Below are 18,262 nucleotides of genomic sequence, written 5' to 3'. Positions count from 1 at the left end.
TACCACAGAGTTCCCTGAGTAGGGAAAGGGAGAGAATGAGAGGAGGAAAGGAGAGAGAAAGAGAGTGGAAGGGTGATCAAGATGGCAGAGTAAGAGGATGTAGAGCTCACCTCCCCCCCGCAAATCAAAAAATACATCTACATGTAGAACAATTCTCACCAAAAACTACGTGGAGACTGGCAGAAGGACTCCTCTACAACCAAGGCTGCAAGGAAGATTCCCCCATAATCCCATCCCAGGTAGGATGGGAAGAAAAGCACCGGGTCGAGACCTGTGCCCCCAGGAGGGAACTAAGAGGTACAGGGAGATCATACAGGTGGACATTCACCCTGGGGAGTGAGCAGGTTGAGAGACAGACTGGGCATTCTAGTCCTGCGGTCTTATACAGAGGAGGCAAGGCCCTTTGGCTGCCTGGAGAACAGCTGTGACACATAGAAAGGCTGGAGAAGCCTAGACTGCACTGGCGAGGAGTACACAGTGCTGGCTTGCCACCAAACAGGGCGGAGAGAGGTCTGCCCTAGCAGCTGTCACCTTGCCACACTCTCTGACCCAAGCTGAGTGAACCCCCGGCCCCACTCACTCCACACCACAGCTTGGCGCTGAATCTAGGGCAGCCACATCCTGGGAAAAGACTCGATCTAGGGACACAGAGGTGACCCACGGGCCTGGGGTACGGTACAGGCTGAGTGACGGCCATTGCTGGTGCTTACTCAGCGCCACAGAAGTAGCCCAGACTTCTCAGGACAGTGCAGCCACTTCGATTCCTGCAACCACAATGCCATGATCCCCAAGCAAACGCTCCAGCCCCACCCACTCCGTGCCACAACCTTACATTAGCGCTGAGACCACCGCAATAGGGGAAAAGACAACCCTGATCTGGTTCTGAGCGTGACTGCAGATACCTACACAAGCAGCACATTGGACATCTCTAAGCACACAAACCCTGCTTATTTCAGCACTCCCCTCCTTCGGGGCAAAGGTTCCAGTGTGGGGAGAAGGAAAAACACACACTTGAAGGGAACAGAGCCAGCTCCAGCCCGACCCTCAGGGCTTCCACTCCAGCAGCTTGGGAGCAGACCCCACCCAACAGGGCGGCTGTGGCCAGTGAGGAGACAGGAAGTCTCGCCTCACACCCTGCACAGTCTTTGGCTCCTCCAACGCCAGCCGTACCCCCCTATCAAGGTGGTAGTTGTCATCACATCCTAAGGAAAGTAGTGGGCTGGCATCCACATCAAATTCAACCCACACACCAAAGATGTTAGGCGCACACAGTCTACACAGGGATGTTCCCACATAAAAACACCCCTTCAAGACCATAACAGATAACTGTTGCACCTAAATTCACAGACAGAGAAAGTTAAGTAAAATGAAAACGCAGAGGAACTACTCTCAACTCAAAGGGCAAGAGAAAACCCCTGAAGAAATAAATAATGAAAAAGAGATAATCAATAGACAATGAATTCGGAAAGTTGGTAATAAAAATGCTAACTGAATTAAGACAGTAGAGGTAAGCACAGATCATTCTACCAAGGAACTAGAAATTTAAAAGACCCAATCAAAAATTGATAATTCAATCTCTGAGATAAAAAGCACTCTAGAAGCAATGAATAGCAGACTAAATGACACAGAAGAATGCATAAGTGATCTGGAAGATAGAATAACAGAAATCACCCAATAAGAACAGAAGAAAGAAGAAAGTGGGGGGGAGGGAGGGAGGGAGAAAACAACATACAAGATCTATGGAATATAAAATGTGCCAATATTCACATTATAGGGGTTCCAGAAAAAGAAGAGAAAGGGATCAAAAATGTACTTGAAGAAATTATGGCTGGAAACGTCCCAAACCTAAAGAGAGAAACATATCCAATTTCAGGAAGCAGAGAGAGTGCCAAACAAGATGAGCCCAAATGGCCCGCACCAAGACATATCATAATTAAAATGGCAAAATTAAAGATATAAAGAGAGAATTCTAAAGGCAGCAGGAGAAAAACAGAGAGTCATATACAAGGGAATCCCCACAAGGCTATCAGCTCATTTCTCTGGAGAAACTTTGCAGGGCAGAAGGTAGTGGCATAATACATTCAAAGCCCTAAAAGGGAAAATCCTGCAACCTAGGATACTCTATCCAGCAAGATTATCATTTAGAAGAGAAGAAAAGAATTTCTCCGACAAGCAGAAACTAAAAGAATTCAGCAATACTAAACCTACCTATCCTAAAAGAAATGTTGAGGGCTTCCCTGGTGGCGCAGTGGTTGAGAATCCGCCTGCCAATACAGGGGACGCGGGTTTGTGCCCCGGTCCGGGAAGATCCCACATGCCACAGAGCAGCTGGGCCCGTGAGCCATGGCCACTGAGCCTGTGCATCCGGAGCCTGTGCTCCGCAACGGGAGAGGCCACAACAGTGAGAGGCCCGCGTACCGCAAAAAAAAAAAAAAAAAAAAAGAAACGTTAAAGGGTCTACTCTAAATGGAAAAGAAGAATCTATAGGAGAGGGAAAATCCCAATAGGCAAGGCAAATATATAGTAAGGATTAAACATCACTTAAATAAGCCAGTACTTAGATTTTTTTTTTAATTTTAAAAAGCAACTACAATAAACAGTAAAGGGATAAGCACAAAGGTATAAAATGATATCAAAAACTCAAAATGTGGGGGAGAGGAGTAAAATATGTAGATTTTTTAGAATGTTTAAACTTAAATGATTATCAGTTTAAAACAATTAGATATAATTACGGGTCAATATATATGAACCCCATGGTAACCACAAGTCATAAACCTACAATAAGGGGCTTCCCTGGTGGCGCAGTGATTAAGAATCTTGCCTGTCAATGCAGGGGACACGGGTTCAAGCCCTGGTCTGGGAAGATCCCACATGCCATGGAGCAACTAAGCCCGTACACCACAACTACTGAGCCTGCACTCTAGAGCCTGCAAGCCACAACTACTGAAGCCCGTGCACCTAGAGCCCGTGCTCCGCACAAGAGAAGCCACCGCAATGAGAAGCCCGCACACTGCAATGAAGAGTAGCCCCAACTCGCTGCAACTAAGAGAAAGCCTGTGCGTAGCAACAAAGACCCAATGCAGCCAAAAATAAGAATAAATAAATAAATAAATAATTTTTAAAAAAGAAAAAAAAATCTGCCTTCCAATGCAGGGGACGCTGGTTCTATCCCTGGTCAGGGAACTAAGATCCCACATGCCACAGGGCAACTAAGCCCGCACACCACAACTACTGAGCCCACACGCTGCAACTAGAGAAGCCCACGTGCAGCAAGAAGAGATCCTGCGTGCCGCAGTGAAGATCCCACGTGCCACAACTAAGACCCAACGCAGCCAAATAAATTTAAAAAAAAAAAAGACAAAGTGAGGGGATGCAAAAAGATATTTCATGCAAATAGAAACAACAAAAAAGCAGGGGTAGTGACACTCATATCAGACAAAATAGACTTTAAAACAGGCTACGGACTTCCCTGGTGGCGCAGTGGTTAAGAATCCGCTTGCCAATGCAGGAGACATCGGTTCAAGCCCTGGTCTGGGAAGATCCCACGTGCTGTGGAGCAACTAAACCCATGCGCCACAACTACTGAGCCTGCGCTCAAGAGCCCGTGAGCCACAACCACTGAGCCCACGTGCCACAACTACTAACGCCCACGCACCTAGAGCCCATGCCCCGCAACGAGAAGCCACCACAATGAGAAGCACGCACACCACAACGAAGAGTAGCCCCTGCTCGCCACAACTAGAGAAAGCCCCCGTGCATCAACAAAGACCCAATGCAGCCAAAAAAATAAGTAAAATAAATTTTAAAAAATAAAAAAATTTTTTTAAAAAGGCTATAACAAACGACAAAGAAGAGCATTATATAATGAAAAAGGGATGAATACAAGAAGAGGATATTATACTCATTAACATATAGGTACCCAATACAGGAACACCTAACTATATAAAGCAAATACTAACAGACACAAAGGGAGAAATTGACAATAATAGTAGGAGATTTTAACACCCTACTGACATCAATGGACAGATCATGCAGACAAAAAACAAAATAAGGCAACAGAGGTCTTAAATGATACAACAGACCACTCTGAAAAACTAGAGGAAAAAGAGGAAAGCATTTCCTCTAAATTCAGGAACAAGACAACGATGCCCACTCTCTGCTTCTTTTAGCATAGTATTAGAAGTCTTAGCCACAGCAATCAGACAAGAAAAAGAAATAAAAGGTATCAAAGTTGTAAGGAAAGAGGCAAAACTGTCACTATTTGCACATGACATGATACTTTATATAAGGAACTCTAAAGTCTCCACCTAAAAATAAACTATTAGAATTAATAAATGAATTCAGCAAGGTTGCAGGATATAAGAGTAATATACAGAAATCTGTTGTGTTTCTACACACAAATAATGAAACATCAGAAAGAAAGTTTTTCAAAATCCCACTTAAAATCACATCAAAAATAAATAAAATACCTAGGAATAAATTTAACCAAGGGTGTGAAAGATCTATACTCTGAAAACTATAAAACACTGATGAAAGAAATTGAAAATGATTCAAAGAAATGGAAATTTATCCTGTGCTCCTGTATTGGAAGAATTAATATAATTAAAATGACCACACTACCCAAAGCAATCTACAGATTTAATGCAATCCCCATCAAAATACCCATGACATTTTTCACAGAACTAGAACAAACAATCCTAAAATTTATATGGAACCACACAAGACCCCCAATTGCCAAAGCAATCCTGAGATAAAAGAACAAAACCGGAGACTTCAGACTATACTTACAAAGCTCCAGTAATCAAAGCATCATGGTATTGACACAAAAACAGACACAGTTCAATGGAGCAGAATAGAGAGGCCAGAAATAAACCCCCATACCTACAGTCAATTAATCTACAATAAAGGAGGCAAGAATATATAATGGAGAAAGGACAGTTTCTTCAACAAGTGGTGCAGAGAAACCTGGAGAGCTGCATGTAAAACAATGATATTAGAACATTCTCCCATACCATATACAAAAATAAACTCAAAATGGTTTACAGACCTAAATGTAAGACCTGAAACTATAAGACTCCTAGAAGAGAACATGGGCAGAACTCTCTGACATAATCGTAGCAATATTTTCTTGGATCAGTCTCCGACAGCAAAAGACATAAAAGCAAAAATAAACAAATGAGACCTAATTAAACTTCAAAATTTTTGCACAGCAAAGGAAACCATCATCAAAATGAAAAGACAATCTACAGAATGGGAGAAAATATTTTCAAATGATGCAACTGACAAGAGGTTATATCCAACATAAAGACAACTCATACAACTCAATATCAAAAAGAACAATCTGATCAAAACATGGGCAGAAGGTACTTCCCTGATGGGAAATAAAAACAACTAAAAAACTAAAAACAGATCCAGCAATTCCACTCCTGGGTATATATCCATAAAAAATGAAAACATTAATTCGAAAAGATCACCCCAATGTTCACAGCAGCACCATTTATAATAGCCAAGACATGGAAGCAACCCAAGTGTCCATCAATGGATGACTGGATTAAGAAGATGTGGTGTATATATATATACACCGTATATATATGGAATATTACTCAGCCATAAAAAGAATAAAATACCGCCATTTGCAGCAACATGGATGGACCTAGAAAATATTATGCTTAGTGAAATAAGTCAGACAGAGAAAGGTAAATACTATAGGATATAACTTATATGTGGAATCTAAAAAATAATACAAATGGGGACTTCCCTGCAGTCCAGTGGTTAAGACTCCACACTTCCACTGCAAGGGGCGTGGGTTCGATCCCTAGTTAGGGAACTAAGATCCTACATGCTGTGTGGCGCAACAAAAAATAATGATAATAATACAAATGAATGTATATGCAAAACAGAAACAGACTCACGGACAAAACTTGTGGTTACCAAGGGGGAGGGGGAAGGGGGAGGGACAAATTAGGAGTATGGGATTAACAGATACAAACTGCAATATATAAAATAAAGACGCAACAAGGATATACTGTACAGCTCAGGGAATTATAAGCATTATCTTGCAATAACCTATGATGGAATATAATCTGCAAAAATACTAAGGTACTATGCTGTACACCTGAAACAAACACAATATTGTAAATCAACTATACTTCAATTAAAAAACAGAAAAAGAAAAAAAGAGTGAAAGGAGGAAGAGAAAGGAAGAGGGCTAAGGGGGACTAAGGAGGAAAAGAAGGGAATGGTTGCAGAAATGGGACTGGGAAGGGCCGAGAAAACAGGCAGGGGTGAGGAAGGCCAGCTCCACTGCACACTCAGAGCCCCAGGGGAGGTGGCAGCCCAGGATGGGCAGAAGATATGGCTTTCCTTATTATCCAGTGGTGGGGGAGAGTGCTCCAGGCAGGGACTGAAGGGGGATCTAGAAACAAATCACACCAGGAGGGTCATGTCCCCACATCCATGGCCAGCAGCAATGGGCACAAGGAAGCAGACTCATGGTCCCGTGCAGCCAGGGTTGTAGTAAACATCCTGATCACTAAGATTCATTGGGGCATGAACAGGCAATGTGTTAGGCTCTTTATGGGACTGTTAGAACAGATCATCTCCTGGTCAGGAAAACTGTACAGAACAAGTCTGGAGATGGAGGTGCGGCACTGGTGGCAAAACTAACATAAGGCGCAGAGGCTGTGAAAGGTCCCTGGGATGCATGAGACAGGGACAGGTGACAGTTGGAATGTGGGCAGACGTGCTCTTCTGGGAGTGGGACCACCCTCCATGGACACTGAGGCCTGGTCAGGGCATTGTTTCCTCAAAAGGGCACCCTGGACAGCCCCCAAATCTCCAGGGTGCTCCAGCACCAGCAGAGGCTATGGTGGACTCTGCTCTCCCCCTAAATATTCCACCACACTAAAGGCAGCAACCCCACACATCTGCCCCTACAAGCACAAGAGGAGGGAAAAGGAGAAGGACTATTTGGGGGCAGGCAATTTGTTCCTGTGCGACTTCAATGTGAAGGGAATCCTTGGGACCTCCCTGGTGGTCCAGTGGTTAAGACTCCACGCTTCCACTGAAGGGGGCTCAGGTTCGATCTCTGGTCAGGGAAGTAAGATCCCATATGCCGAGTGGCTCGGCCAAAAACAAAGGAGTCCTTAAGGACACGAAGAAAATAACTGACCAGACAGGAGGTGCCAGAATTGCAATATCAGCAGCAATAACACCCACATATAGAGTGCATATCTACACACAGCATATCTATATACTGCATATCTCAGTAAGATATGCTGACTGCTCTACATGTTATACTCATCTAATCCTCATAATTATATCTCAATCCCCATTTTACAGATGGGAAAACTGAGGAACAGTGGAGGATGCCCAAGGATAATTAAGGGGTAGAACTGGTATTTGAAGACTTGTAGCTCCACAGTCCATACCCTATTTCTATACTATGCAGCTAGATGAGAGAGATGGTGTTGCCAGACCTGGTAGAAGACTCTCAGGTCCCACCAGGTCCCTTGCAGGTTAGGTCCCACTCACCACCAAACTCCAAAAACTAGCAGGGTCTCACTCTGCTGAGGAAGATTATCCAGGGCTCCCCCTCATGGCCCTTGCTGTCAGTCTCGACCGAATGCAGCACTCATCTTTGCCCAATGGATTCCCATCTGTCACAAGCCCCAATTCCCCTCTGTGGGTTTCCTGGCCACAGCCAGGTGAGATCTCTTATCTGGAGAAGATGTGGAACTAACTGGGGAGCACTTGTGTGGCTTCCCAGGAGCTGTGAGCCAATGTGAATTTACTGCATTATGGGAAACAGAAAACTGAGAAACCAAGATCTCTCAAAGCCTCCTCTCCACTACTCTGCACTCTCCTCCATCCTACTGCCTTTCTCAGCACACTCACTTTCTCAGATGATTCAACAACACATAAATCATCCAAAATAGTAGCCTAGCACCAGGTTGGAGTGGCTTTCAACTTGGGTCTCCATAGGTACCAAAGAATGTTTTCTGACTCTTAGTTTAGCTTCTCTGGACAGAAACAACTTAGTCCAGGTTATGACTCACCTCCTTGGGTCAGAGAGCCCAAGGGTGAGGTCACAGGATAAAACCATGCCTGTGGGCAAGGCACACAGGGTCAAATGTGTCTTTCACAAGAAGTCCCTGAGCCAGTGGGAAATGAGGAAGGAGAGGTGCCAGCTCAGGGAAAGAAAGGAAGCCAAAGAGCAGTGCCAAAGTATCCTAGGACAGCAACCATTCAAACAGAAAAAGCTAGTATAAACAGCCAAGAGCAAACACTAAAAAAACAAGAAAATGACCTAAGTGATCAACAAAGAGTGAATAAATTCCATTATGGTCCATCTGAAGGCTAAAATATCACGCAGCTGTTCCCATTTTTAATTATGAGCACAGGTATCATGGAAATGTGTGACAGAAAGTGAAGGGAACAAAGGATTAAAATTTAAATTGCAGATGCAATCCTTTTCATTGTCAATGTTTTCATTGTGGTAAAATATACATAAAATCTATCATTTTAACTATTTATAAGTTTACAATTCAGTGCCATTAAGTATATTACGATGTAGTGCAACCATCAACACTATTTCCAGAACTTTTTCATCATCCCAAACGGAAACTCTGTATCCATTAAACAGTAACTTCCCATTTCCCCCTTACCCCAGCTCTTGGTATCCTCTATTTCACTTTCTGTCTCTGTGAAATTGCCTATTCTAGGTACCTCATATAATTGGCATCACATAATATTTGTCATTTTATGTCTGGTTTATTTCAGGATATTTCTAAGTTTCCTCCATGATGTATCATGTATGAGAACTTTGTTCCTTTTTATGGCTGAATAACATTACATTGTATTAATATATCACATTGTGGTTATCCATTCATCTTTTGATGAACACTTGGGTTGATTCCACCTTTTGGCTATTGTGAGTAATGCTGCTAGAAACACTTTTATTCAAATATCTGAGTCCAGTTTTCAATTCTTTTGGGTATATACCTTAAGAGAATTGTTAAAACATATGGTAAAGCTACGTTTAACTTTTTGAGGAATCAAAAACTGTTTTCCATATAGCAGCTACAACATAATACACTTCTACCAGCAATACAGAAGGGTTCCATTTTCTCCACATCTTCACCAAAACTTCTTGTTTTCTGTTATCATAATAGCCATCCTAACGGGTGTGGAGTGGTATCTCATTGCAGTTTTTTTGTTTTTTTTTTGTTTTTTTTTGTTTTTGTGGTACGCGGGCCTCTTACTGTTGTGGCCTCTCCCATTGCGGAGCACAGGCTCCGGACGCGCAGGCTCAGCGGCCATGGCTCACGGGCCCAGCCGCTCCGCGGCATGTGGGATCTTCCTGGACCGGGGCACGAACCAGTGTCCCCTGCATCGGCAGGCAGACTCTCAACCACTGCGCCACCAGGGAAGCCCCTCATTGCAGTTTTGATTTGCATTTCCCTCATGACTGGTTATGTTGAGTGAGCATCTTTTCATCTGCTTATTGGTCATTTGTATACCTTCTTTGGAGAAATGTCCATTCAACTCCTTGGCTCATTGCTGAATTGAGTTGTTTTTCTGTTGAGTTGTAGAGGTTCTTTATATGTTCTGGATATCGATCCTTTATCAGATATATTATTTACAAATAGTTTCTCCCATTCCATTAATTGTTTTTTTACTCTCTTGATAGTGTCCTTCGATGTGCAAAAGTTCTTATTTTGATGAAGAGCAATTTATTTTTTCTTTTGTTCCTGTACTTTTGCTGTCATATCTAAGATATCATTGCCAAATTCAATGTCATGGCTTTCGCCTATGTTTTCTTCTAAGAGTTTTATAGTTTTAGCTCTTAAGTTTATGATTTTCATTCGTTTTGGATTAATTTCTCTGTATAATATGTGGTAAAGTTCCAACTTCATTCTTTTGCATGGGGATATCCAGTTTTCCCAGCAACATTTGTTGAAAAGATTGTCCTTTTCCCACTGAACTGTCTGGCACCCTTTTTGAAAACCAACTGACCATACCTGTGAAGGCTTATTTCTGGGCTCTCTATTCTATTCCATAGGTCTATATAGGGCTGTCCTTATGCCAACAGCATAGTGTTTTGATTACTGTAGCTTTGTATTAAATTTTGAAATCAGGGATTCTTGATTTCTCCAAGTTTTTCTTCTTTTTCAGAATTGTTATGGCTATTCCGAGTCCCTTGAGATTCCATATGGATTTTAGAATGGGTTTTTCTACTTATACAGAAAAAAAAAAAAAAAAGACACTGGAATATTAACAGGGATTGGATTGTATCTGGAAATCACCTTGGATAATATTGACTCTGTAACATTAAGTCTTCCAATCCATGAAAAGGAGATGTCTTCCATTTATTTGTCTTCAATTTCTTTCAGCAATATTTATAGTTTTCAGTGTACAAGTCTTTCACACTTTTTTTTTTTGTTTGTTTGCGTTGGGTCTTCGTTGCTGTGCACGGGCTTTCTCTAGTTGCGGCGAGCGGGGGCTACTCTTGGGGGCTACTCTTTGTTGCGGTGCACGGGCTTCTCATTGAGGTGGCTTCTTTTGTTACAGAGCACAGGCTCTAGGCACGTGAGCTTCAGTAATTGCAGCATGCAGGCTCAGTAGTTGCGGCACACTGGCTCTAGGGCTCAAGGGCTCTAGAGCTCAAGGGCTCTAGAGCACAGGCTCAGTAGTTGTGGCTCATGGACTTAGTTGCTCTGCGGTATGTGGGAGCTTCCCAGACCAGGGATCGAACCCATGTCCCCTGCATTGGCAGGCAGATTCTTAACCACTGGCCACCAGGGAAGTCCCTCACACTCTTCTTAAACTTATTCCTAAGTACTTGATTCTCTTTTATGCAATTGTAAGTGGAACTGTCTTCTTAATTTCCTTGTCAGATTGTTCATTGCTACTTTATAGGAATGCAACTTATTTTTGTATGTTGATTTTGTAACATGCAGCTTTGGTGAATTGGTTTATTAGCTCTCACAATTTTTTGTGGAATTTTTAGGGCTTTCCAATGTAAGATCATGTCATCTGCCATTGTAAATCAACTTTTTATACTCCAATAAAAATTTTTTTAAAAAGATCATGTCATCTGTACACAGAGGTAATTTTATTTCTCCTTTCCAAATTAGATGCCTTTTATTTCATTTTTCTTGACTAACTGCTCTGGCTAAAACTTCCAATACACTTGTCTTCCAGTGTTGAACAGAAATGGCAAAAAAACAGGGACTTCCCTGGTGGTCCAGTGGTTACGACTTTGCCTTCCAGTGCAGGGGGTGCAGGTTCAATCCCTGGTCTGGGAACTAAGATTTCCACATGCCACGTGGCTTTTAAAAAAAAAAAAAAAAGAAAGAAAGAAAGAAATGGCAAAAAAGGGCATCCTTGTCTTGTTCCTGACCTCAGGGGAAAAGTTTTTAGTCTTTCACCTTTGCTCTTATTATGTTGTAGTTTCCTTCCATTCCTATTTTACTGATTTTTTTTCTTTTTTATCATTAAAGAGTGTTAAATGTTGTCAACTGCTTTGTCTCCATCAACCGAAGGTATTTTTCCTTCATCCTGAGAGTGTGGAGTATTATACTGATTGATTTTCTTTGTGATTTTTTAAATAGAAGTATAGTTGATGTACAATATTATATATTTTACAAGTGTATAATATTGTGATTCACAAATTTTAAAGGTTATGCTCCATTTATAGTTATAAAATATTGGCTATATTCCCTGTGTTGTATGATATATCCTTGTAAGTTATTTTATACATAATGGTTTGTACCTCTTAATCCCCTGCCCCTATATTGCCTTTCCTGCCTTCCCTCTCCCCACTGGTAACCACTAATTTGTTCTCTGTATCTGTGAGTCTCTTTCTTTTTCTTTTTTTTTTTTTTAATTTACTTATTTTTGGCTGCATTGGGTCTTCATTGTTGTGTGTGGGCTTTCTCTAGTTGCAGCGAGTGGGGGATACTCTTCGTCACAGTGTGCAGGCTTCTCATTGCAGTGGGTTCTCTTGTTGTGGAGCATGGGATCTAGCTACACGGCCTTCAGTAGTTGAGGCTCACAGGCTCTAGAGCGCAGGCTCCGTAGTTGTGGCGCATAGGTTTAGTTGCTCCGCAGCATGTGGGATCTTCCCAGACTGGGGCTCAAACCCATGTCCCCTGCACTGGCAGGTGGATTCTTAACTACTGCGCCACCAGGGAAGCCCTGTGTTTTTGTTATATTCACTAGTTTGTTGTATTTTTTAGATTCCACAGATAAGTGATATCATACAATATTTGTCTTTCTCTGACTTACTTCATTTGGCATAATACCCTCCAAGTCCATCCATGTTGTTGCAAGTGGCAAAATTATATTCTTTTCTATGGCTGAGTAGTATTCCATTGCGTGTGTGTGCGTGTGTGTACCACATTTTCTTTATCCATCATCTGCTGATGGACATTTAGGATACCTCCATATCTTGGCATTTGTAAATAATACTCCTATGAACATAAGGGTTTCAGATTAGTGTTTTTGCTTCTTTCGGATATATACCCAGGAGTAGAATTGCTGGATAATATGGTAATTCTACTTTTAGCTTTTTGAGAAACCTCCATACCATTTTCCACAGTGGCTGCACCAATTTACATTTCCAACTACAGTTTAAGAGGGTTCCCTTTTCTCAAAATCGTCTCCAACACTTGTGTTCTTTTGATGATAGCCATTCTGACAGATGTAAGGTGATGTCTCATTGTGGTTTTGACTTGCATTTCCCTGATGATTAGCACATTGAGCATCTTTTCATGTGCCTGTTGGCCATATGCATACCCTCTTTGGAAAAACATTGATTCGGGTCTTCTGACCATTTTTTAATTGGGTTATTTGGGGTTTTGTATATAACTGATTTTCATGCGCTGAGCCACCTTTGTATTCCAGGAAAAAACCTAACTTGTCATGGTGTATAATCGGTTTATTGTTGAGGCTCAAATTAGTATGCTAGTATTTTCCTAAGGATTATTACATCAATATTCATAAGAAATATTATCTGTAGTTTTTAGTTTCTTTGTCTGGATTTGGTACCAGAGTAATACTGTCCTCATAGAATGAATTAGGAAGTATTCCCTCCCCTTCAATTTTATGGAAGAGTTTGAGAAAGACTAGTGTTAATTCTTCTTTAAATCTTTGGTAAAATACACCAGTGAAACAATGTGGTCCAGGGCTTTTTTTGTTGTTGTTAGGAAATTTTTAATTACTGATTCAATTTCCTTACAAGTTATAAGTCTATTCAGATTTTCTATTTCTTCATGAATCAGCCTTGGTAGGTTGTATGTTTCTAAGAATTTGGCCATTTCATCTAGATTATCCAAGTTGATGGTGTACAGTTGTCCACAGTATCCTCATAGTCCTTTTTATTTCTGTAAAATTGGTAATGTCCTCCTTCATTTCTGATTTTAGTTATTAGAGTCTTCTTTTTCTTAGTCAATGTAGGTAAAGGTTTGTCAATTTTTTTAATCTTTTTGAAGAAGCAATTCATGGTGTCATTTTTTTTTTTTAACGTATGCATTTACAGCGATAAATTCCCTTCATAGCACTGCAGTTCCTTCATTTCTTACATTTTGGTATGTTGTCTTTTCATTTTCATTCATCTCAAGGTGTATTCTATTTTCCCTTGTGATTTCTTCTTTGACCCATTGGTTGCATAATAGTGTTAAAATCCACATGCTTGTGAATTTTCCAGTTTTCCTTCTGTTATTGATTTCTAGTTTCATTCCATTGTGCTTAAAGGTTATTGGTATGATTGAAATCTTGTTAAATTTCTTGAGGCTTTCTTACCTAATATATGGTCTATCCCATGAGTTCCATATGTACTTTAGAAGAACGTGTATTCTCCTGTGGTTGGTTGGTTAGGTCTAATAGGTTTATAGTGTTGTTCCAATTCTCTATTTCCTTATTGATCTTCCTGGTTCTACTATCTATTACTGAAAGGGGGTATTGAAGTCTCCATCTATTACTGTAAAACTGTCTATTTCCCATCAATTCTATTTTTACTTCATATATTTTGGGGCTCATTTGTTAGGTGCATGTGTTTATAAATGTTATATCTTCTAGTTATATTGGAACTTTTATCAACATATAATGTCCTTTGTCTCTTGTAATCTTTTTATATTTAAGTTCTATTTATTCTGACAATAATGTAGCCATCCCAATTCTCTTATGGTTACTATCTGCAGGGATTATCTTTTTCCATCGTTTTATTTTATTTTCATTCTCTTTTGTGTCCTTATACCTGAAGTGAGTCTTCTATAGGTGGCACATATATGGGTCCTACTGGATTTTTTAATCCAATCTGTCAATCTCTGCCTTTTAATAGAAGAGTTAAATCCACTTTCATTTATGGGAATTCCCTGGCAGTCCAGTGGTTACGACTCTGCACTTTCACTGCAGAGGGCCTGGGTTCAACCCCTGGTCAGGGAACTAAGATCCCACAAGCTGTGCGGTGCAGCAAAAAAAAAGAAAAAAGAATCCGCATATATTTAATGTGATTATTGATATAGGATTTACTTCTATTTGCTTTCTATATATCTTATATGGTTTTGTTCCTCAATTTCACCATTACTGCTTTTTCAAATGTATATGTAATCTTTTGTAGTGTACCATTTTGATTCCCTTCTTTCCTTTCCTATATATTTTTAAGTTATTTTTATAGTGGTTACCTTGAGGGTTACTAACAACCTACTTTGAATAACACCAACTTAGTTTCAGAAATACACATTTTAATCAAAAACCTCTGCCCCTCCCCTTTATACTGTTTTTGGTACAGATGACATCTCTTGTACATTGAATGCCTATTTGCATGTATTCATAATTATTGTTTTATGTTTTTGCCTATTAAATCATATAAAAGGAAGAGAACTTACAAACCATATCTAAAGTACAATAGCACTAACTTTTATATTTACCTACTAGTTACCTTTTCCACTGTTCTTTATTTTCTTGTGTGGCTGTGAATTACCGTCCTTTCACTTCAGCCTGAAGACCTCCCTTTAGCTCTTCCTGTAGGGCAGGTCTACTGGTGATAAATTCCCTGTTTTTGTTTATCTAGGAATGTCTTAATTTCTCCTTCCTTCTTGAAGAACAGTTTTGCCAGAGAGAGATTTCTTGCTTGACAGTTTTTTCTTTCAGGACTTTAAATATGTCATCCCGTTGACTTCTTGCCTCTATGGTTCCTAAAGAAAAATCAGCTGCTAATCTTATTGAGGATCCCTTACACTGATGAATCAGTTCTCTCTTCCTATTTCAAATTCTCTTGGTCTTCGGATTTCAGCAATTTGATCTCTTGGGGTTTAACCTGCTTGGAGTTCACTGAGCTTCTTGCACATGTATATTCATGTCTTTCCTCAGATTTTTAAAGCTTGAGACCATTATTTCTTCAAATGATTTTTCTGGCCCTTTCCCTTTTTCCTCTTCTTCTGGGATTCCAATATACATATGTTGGTATGTCTGATGGTATCCCACATGTCCCTCAAGCTCTACTAATTTTTCTTCATTCTTTTTTCTATATGCTAAGACTGAATTTTTTTTAATATATAAATTTATTTTTTTATGGCTGCATTGGGTCTTCGTTGCTGCACACGGGCTTTCTCTAGTTGCAGCGAGTGGGGGCTACTCTTTGTTGCTGTGTGCAGGCTTCTCATTGCAGTGGCTTCTCTTGTTGCGAAGCACGGGCTCTAGGTGCGTAGGCTTCAGTAGTTGTAGTACGCGGGCTTAGTAGTTGTGGTGCACAGGCTTAGCTGCTCCACAGCGTGTGGGATCTTCCCGGGCCAGGGCTCGAACCCATGTCCCCTGCATTGGTAGATAGATTCTTAACCACTGCACCACCAGGGAAGTAAAGACTAAATAATTTTAATTGCCTTATCTTCAAAAGTTCATTGTTTCTTCTGCCTGCTCAAACCTTCTGTTGAACCCCTCCAGTGTATCAGTTCTTGTACTTACGCTATTGGTGTCATATTTATTACAGCTACACGCTATTAACCCCAAAGTACAATGTTACAATTTTTGCTTTCAACAGTCATATGCTCTCTTAAAGAAGTAATATTTCTATATTACTCTTTTAAACACTCACTCCTTAAATATCTTCACTTCTGATATCATCTCCTCTCAGCCTGAAGAACTTTATTCAGCATTCCCTACTGTTAAAATCTGCTCCCAAATAATTTTTAGTTTTCTTTTATCTGAAAATATCTTTATTTCACTTTCATTCTTGACAGATGTTTTCAGCAGTATAGAATTGTGGGATGGCTTTTTGCTTCTTTGAGCACTTTAATATTGCTGTTCTCTGGCTTCTGTTATTTCGAATGAAAAGTCAGAGATTTGAAGTGATACTCGCTTGTATATGATTTGTCCATCTGTCAACATACATGCATGCTGTTTTCAATGTTTTTCGATTTTTCAGCAGTGTGATTATAATGTGAGCAAGTATTCATTTTCTTTGTATTTTTCTTATTTTCACTGGACTTGTTATATATTTGTCTTCCACAAAATGTGAAAAAATTTTAGTCATTCTTTGCATACTTTTCCCATCCCATTTTTTTTTTCTTGTTTTTTTTTGGCCACACCATGCAGCCTGTGGGATTTTAGTTCCCCGACCAGGAAACAAACCTTGGCCCTTGGCAGTGAGAACGCACAGTCCAAACCACTGGACAACCAAGGAATTCCCTCCCATCCCATTTTTTTCTCTTCTCTCCTTCTGGAACTACATTTACACACATGCGAGACCTTACGATGTGTATACTATCTCACAGGTTCCCCTGAGGCTGTACTCTTCTTTTTTAATCTTTTGCTTTCTACTGAGTTAACTTCAGGTTCACGAATCCTTCTGTTATTTTCCTTATTCTGCTGTGAAGCCCATCCAGTGAATTTTTATTTCAGATATTGTATTTTTTAACTTTCTTTTTTTTTTTTTGGCTGCACTGTGCAGTTTGTGGGATCTTAGTTCCCTGACCAGGAATTGAACCTGGGCCCCAAGCAGTGGAAGCGCTGATTCCTAACTACTGGACCACCAGGGAATTCCCTTTTAACTTTTATTTTTTCCCAGACATTGTATTTTTTAAAGTTCCAAAACGTCCACTTGGTTCTTTATTATAATTACAGTATTTCTACTGAAATTTCCTCTTCTAATTTGCACAAACATATTTTCCCTTTCATCCTTGAACACAGTTACACTAGAAGCTTTAAAATTCTTATCTGCTATGGTGGAAGAACAACAGTAAGACTTTGCTAATTTACTTATCTGGGTCTTCTCAGGGATAATCTCTATTGATTTTCTCGAGTATGGGTCACGTTTACCTGTTTTTTCACGTGCTGAGTAGTTTTGGATTGTATCCGTGTTATTATAAAGAATGGGACTCTAGATTGTCATGTTCCTCTAAAGACTATTAACTTTTATCAGGCAGTTACCCAACTGAAATCAAATTGCAAATTGTCTCACTAGCAATGGGTGGCAGCCGAAATGTCAGTTCAGTCAGCAAAGAGACTTTTAAATGAGAAAATTATTGGGTTTGTTTTTTTTTTGTGGTACGCGGGCCTCTCACTGCTGTGGCCTCTCCCGTTGCGGAGCACAGGCTCTGGACGCGCAGGCTCAGCGGCCATGGCTCACGGGCCCAGCCGCTCCGCGGCATGTGGGATCTTCCCGGACCAGGGCACGAACCCACGTCCCCTCCATCGGCAGGCGGACTCTCCACCACTGCGCCACCAGGGAAGCCCTGGGCATATTTTTAAAAGCTGACTTTAACATTTCAAGCACAACATAATATAATCTGCAGAACAATTCTGTGAATTCCTCAGAAGATTCATTTCCAAATGTCAACACTGCTGAGAATTTTCCAGCCATTAAAAACAAAAAACAAACCAAAAAAACACCTAATACAAGTTCCCAAATCTCAAAATTAAGTCTTACTGAGCTTCCAACCTCTCCCTGAGAGAAGATTCGGGAGCACAACTGCTCTTGTCCTCTCCTGCTTTCTTTTGGATTAAATAAATAATTTTTAGAATTCCATCTTTGTTATCTACTGACTTTTAGCTATACCTCTTTGCATTATTTCTATATAGTGCTTGCCCTAAGTATTACCATATATATTCTCAACCTCTCAAGGTCTTCTGAGAATTCATATTGTATCACTTCAAGTAAAATATAAGAAATTTACAATAAAATGTATCCATTTACCATCCCTTGGCTGCCTCTTAATGCTATAGTTACCATATGTATGATGCGCCTACATAATCAATCCCA

The sequence above is a fragment of the Stenella coeruleoalba genome (genome assembly GCF_951394435.1).
Source record: "Stenella coeruleoalba genome assembly, chromosome: 19".
NCBI classification, from domain to species: Eukaryota; Metazoa; Chordata; class Mammalia; order Artiodactyla; family Delphinidae; genus Stenella; species Stenella coeruleoalba.
Note: the sequence above shows the minus strand (reverse complement) of the source record.